Source organism: Magnolia sinica, chromosome 5 (assembly GCF_029962835.1).
Source record: "Magnolia sinica isolate HGM2019 chromosome 5, MsV1, whole genome shotgun sequence".
In the NCBI taxonomy this organism is placed as follows: Eukaryota; Viridiplantae; Streptophyta; class Magnoliopsida; order Magnoliales; family Magnoliaceae; genus Magnolia; species Magnolia sinica.
This window is the reverse complement of record NC_080577.1, coordinates 41511166-41516690: the sequence shown is the minus strand read 5'-3', so window position 1 is coordinate 41516690 and position 5525 is coordinate 41511166. Positions and strand designations below refer to the sequence as shown.

The 5525-nt window shown below is 39.0% G+C and overlaps 1 non-coding gene across 1 annotated transcript; it reads right to left on the bottom strand.

Annotated features, from left to right (window-relative positions):
• Window positions 1-1062: 1062 nt before the first annotated feature.
• Window positions 1063-1169, bottom strand: LOC131247463 (small nucleolar RNA R71). Its single transcript, XR_009171758.1, has one exon. It is a non-coding gene; the product is annotated as a small nucleolar RNA R71 (small nucleolar RNA).
• Window positions 1170-5525: the final 4356 nt, after the last annotated feature.

Below are 5525 nucleotides of genomic sequence, written 5' to 3'. Positions count from 1 at the left end.
TTTTTTTTAGAAACTAACCTATTTCCTGTTTTGTAGGGACCTGACATAAACTACTAATTTGGTAATCTCTTTCCAAATTTTCTATTTTTTTCTAATTTCTATTTTTAGAATTAAGGTTTTATTTTTAGAAAGTTTCTATTTCTAGGCTATTTTATTTTATTTTTAGAAATTTCCTATTTTCTAATTCTAGATTCTGATTCTTCTTTCAAGTAACTTTCTATTTTCTAGTTTTAGAAATTTTTCCCTTTTTAGAAACTAACTTAGTTTTTTATTTCTAAGATTACAAACTTCCTTTTTTAGAAATTAACCATTGCTTAGGATTTTTTTTCTAGCATTATTTTAGGAATTTAATTTATTTTTATTTTCTTTTTGTTTACAGGAATTGAGGAAGGAAGCTGATAAATAACATTGTCTTCAAAAGGAGGAGCTCCCTATTCTTCAGACATCAATCATCTCCTTTTCCGGGTTCTTTCTTCCCATTCTTATTTACATAGTTTTAACTTGTTTTAGAATCTCATAGTTTCTAGGTCTAGTTTTATTTCTCTTAGGTTGCTTCTTAGTTTAGTTTTCTTTCTTACATTGCAATAACATAGTTTATGCTAGGACGTAGATCCCTGAATATAGAACTAGCACCGTTTGATCCTGAGATTGAAAGAACAATTCGTGAAAGATTGAGAAATAATCCTGTTGAAATGGCGAATGAGACTGAAGTTAAAGCTCTCAAAGATTATTCAGCTCCTGTCCAATTTAATGCGCCTTCATGCATAGTGTTGCCAACCACTACGGCAGCACACTTTGAACTTAAACCTGGAGTCATACAATTGTTGCCATCCTTTTATGGATTGGACAAGGAGGACCCATATCATCATGTGAAAGAATTCTTAAACATTTGCTCCACCTTTAAGTTCCAAAACTTCTCAGATCCGCCTACGCCTGTTTCCTTTTTCTTTGAAGGATAAGGCGAAAGCATGGTTGAATTCTCTAGAAGTTGGATCTATCACTACATGGGACCAACTGTCTAAGAAGTTCTTAAACAAGTTCTTCCCCATTCACAAAACCAATGCCCTCCGTAGAGAAATTACTAACTTCACACAAAAAGAGGGCGAGCACTTTCATGAATGTTGGGAAAGATGGAAGGACTTGCTTCTTAAATGTCCTCACCATGGTTTTGAGAAGTGGCAACAAGTTCAATACTTCTATGACGGTCTGACACCACAGAACCGTCGCATGGTTGATGCCACTAGTGGAGGGTCATTCATGACCAAAAGTGATGTCGAAGCGTGGAACTTCTTTGAAACCTTGTGCGAAAATTCCCAGCAATGGGATTATTCAAATAAAGGTGACAGAAGTCCCCAACCACAAAAGAGAGGTGGTATATATGAGATAGGAGTCATACCAGAGCTGAGCGCCAAGCTTGATAACCTGACAAAGAAAGTTGATGCTCTGGTATTAAATAATGGACCACCACAAACAACTCAAGTCGAGGCATATGCCACATGTTCTAGTCCTGCCCATCCTATGCAGTCTTGTCCATCTGGTGCAGCATTCCCAGAACTTCTCTCTGAACAAGTTCATGCTATGAACACTTTTCAAAAATCTGGGAATGATCCTTACTCGAACACATACAACCTAGGGTGGGCTAGACATCCAAATTTCTCTTGGGTAAAAGGACCACAACAAGGAGGACCATCTGGAAATCCTCCCATGCAACCGCACCTCCAAGTTGGCAGTCAACAACCTTAACAGTTTCCACAATATCAACAACTGCCTACACAATCAAGGAAACCATCTCTTGAGGATACACTCCATCTTTTCATGAAGAGTTCTCTCCAATTCCAAAAAGACACCCAACAAACCTTACTGGCCAACCAGCAAAGCTTACATGCAAATGCACAATCCATTGCCAAGCTGGAAGTACAAATGGGTCAACTAGCTGCCACATTGAGTGAGAGAGAGAAGGGCAAGTTCCCTAGCCAACCTGAGGCTAATCCAAAGGGACAGTATGAGATTGGCTCTAATTCTAACCAAGGGCAATATCATGAACAGGCCAAATCGATCACTACCCTTAGGTCAGGCAAGCAGATTGATAACAGAATAGAGATGCCTGGGGATGAATCAAATTCTAAAACAGAAGATCAAGATGAAGCAGAGAGTCATACCAATGCATCCAAAGTCCAAAAGCTCTCTGACTCTCCAAGAGCCACTAATGTGCCACCTTATGTGCCCAAAGCACCCTTTCCTCAACGTCTGGCACCAATAAAGAAAAGAAATAACTTTGATGAAATCTTGGATGTGTTTCAAAAAGTGCAAGTCAACATCCCGTTGCTTGACGCTATCAAGCAAGTCCCTGCTTACGCTAAGTTTCTTAAAGATTTATGCACTCAAAAGCGTAAGCAGAATGTTCATAAGAAAGTCTTCCTTGCAGAGCAGCTCAGCTCCATGATTCAACATAACACCCCTCCTAAATTTAGGGATCCAGGAGCTCCCACCATTTCTTGCGGCATAGGAGATCATAAGATCGGGAAGGCATTACTTGATTTAGGGGCGAGTGTCAATTTGTTACCATATTCGGTTTATGAGCAGCTAGGACTTGGTGAGTTGAAACCGACTAAGGTAACATTACAATTAGCCGATAGATCTATCAAGGTGCCCTGGGGTGTTATTGAAGATGTGTTAATCCAGGTTGATAAATTTTATTTTCCAGTGGATTTCATAGTTATAGATACTCAGCCTGTCCAGAATCTTCATAGTCAGATCCCAGTCATTTTGGGTCGTCCATTTTTGGCCACATCTAATGCTATTATCAATTGCAGGAATGGAGTTATGAAATTGTCCTTTGGTAACATGAATATTAAACTCAATGTTTTTAATGCAGGACAACAACCCTCAGATTTGGATGACATATTTGAAGTGGACATGATCGAGAGCCTTGTGCAGGACTCCTTCTGTACATCTTTTGAAGATCCTCTTGAGACTTGCTTAGCACAATCGGGTATGGATTTTGACATTGATAGTCCCATCCATGAAGTCAATGCATTGCTCGACTCTACTCCTATATTGGAGACTGAAAAATGGAGAGCGAAAGTGGAACCTCTTCATCCCTCTGAGACTCTTCCTGACAGCACAGTTTGTACCTCTGAGAAGACAAAGGCGAGCAGGCTGCTTAATGTTCTTAGAGCATATAAGGCAGCAATTGAACGGAAGATAGAAAAAATCCAGGGAGTATGCCCCACTGTATGTATGGATCATGCTGTGGTAATATCGCATAACATGCAAAGGAAGCATGATCCTAACATAGAAGAAGTCGTTCGAGCAGAAGTCCTTAAATTATTTGACGACAGTGTCAGTTGCCTTATTTCAGATAGCACAGTTCATGGGAACTCACATCACTTGTCTGGGATCGGTTAATGAAAGTGTTGAGGTAATTTCTTTGGCGGACCCTGGTTATAAAGATTATTTCATTCATCGTCCGTTCTTGTCTGGTTGAAGACGTTAAACTTAGCGCTCATGGGAGGCAACCCAGCCTTTTGCTTTATTGTATTGTTTTTTTTTTTTTTTTTATTTCATTCATTTTCATTTTTCTTAGTTAGTTACTTCAATGTTTGTGGGTAACATTACTGCAAACCCTCACGAGACTACAACTCGTCCACTAGGGGTAACCTAGGGGTTTAAAGGCTTGTTGCATGCGCTAAATGCAATCGAGAGCACCTGCGAAAGTGGTATAGGTAGGATCTTCTTTTGTTTTTCTTTTTGTTATTTTTGCTTATGTTGATTTCTCTCTTGTGCTAACTCGCTTTTACGTTGAACTTTTTCACAAATTTTGAGAAAGCTTCTTGATTCTCCATCCAGGTATTATCTTTTCATCACTCCTCTTTTATTCTCGTTGTCCCATGTGCATTGCTTGTTTATTTCTTTTACATTGAGGACAATGTAGATTTTAGGTTGGGGGTGGGAGATTAGGGTACCTAATCAGTATTTTCTTGGTCTTGAGCAAAATTTGTGAAAATTTTAAAATTTTTTCTGAATTTCTATTGAATTCAAAGTGATTTTGAAGGACAGTTGTGATTTTAACATTATAAGATACATGATGTTGGTAACTAATGACTCTTGGATTCGGCCATCTGCTTGATTTCACAGTCCATTTTGAATTGTTAATCCATGATTAGACGTTGTAAACATTGATTGAGTCATGATTTCACATATCACATCTCGCTTGCACATTAAGTTTTGGTTCGATAACTGAATGATTAACTTGGTAAAAAGAAGAATTAAAAGGCTAAGTCACATAATCTTCACCATAGGTTTGCTCCCTATAGGTGTAGATTTGATTCTCCATAGTTGACTTATAAAAAATGAGGCGACGAGTTTTCGCCATAGGTTTGCTCCCTATAGGTAAGAATTTGATTCCCCTCATTTGCGTTACTGCTCATAAAGAAAATCAAAGGCTGGTAAAATGAAAAGTTAATCTATGAGATAAGTGTTGGTTTCAAGCTTGGTTGTCACGAATTACCAATGATATCATGAGATTGACAATTGGATCTCTTAATGTTTGTAAGTCGAGATTACACTTTACATTCATGGAGCTCGATGTTCAGAATTGTTCTAATTAATGGATTAATATGTTGAACTTGATTATGAAGTTTACTGTGAGCTTGATTTCAGGAGACAATTCTACTTACCATTCATGAATCTTAGAATTTTCACATCTCAGCTATCTGTTCACAAGTCACTTGAGTTTACAGGAATCGTCTTTTATTTCTGAAATTATTTTTCGCATGTTTTGCTCGGGACTAGCAAAATGCTGGTTGGGGGTTGTGATCAGGGTCACATATTGCATATCAGACCCCAGTAATTGCCTAAATTGACGTACATGATGAGGCTTAATGGAGTGTTTTACTCGTGTTTTTATTACAGGACGAAATCAGGAGTGAGTATTGAAAATTGATGTTAAAGGCATGGATTTTATGATCCAAAGTCTCCAGAGCATGGGATGGACTCCAGAAAACCAATAGTGAAGATTTTACACGCCTGGGATCTGAGGAAAGCACGATAAAGAGGCCCGAAAAGGGTCCAGAATGCAAGATCACATGGTTCCCGCCATCCGATTGACTCGAAACTTCATGCATGGCCTGGAGGCCATAAATAAACCGTACATATTAAATTTCAACCATTGGACATCTCGAGAAGTGGGCCAACGGATAGATCAGCCCATTAATCTTCAATTTTAGGCCCACCTACAATCTGGATATACTTCAAAATGGACCCAGACGGTTTAAATAAGGTAAGAAACAGGATAGACGGATTGGATTTCTCTAAAGAATCACAGTGGATCCCATGTGTATAAAGTATGTACATAGTGCACATGTGCACTATCGGAGCACCGAACGGACTAAAGTCGGTCAGCGCCGCTGACCCGACTTTCCTTTTCGAAAAACGGAAATCTCCGTTTCCAGCGCGCGTAACGGACGGAAGTCCATTTTTACGGACCGCTGTGGGCCCCACCGGTAGCATATACGGTTAATCTA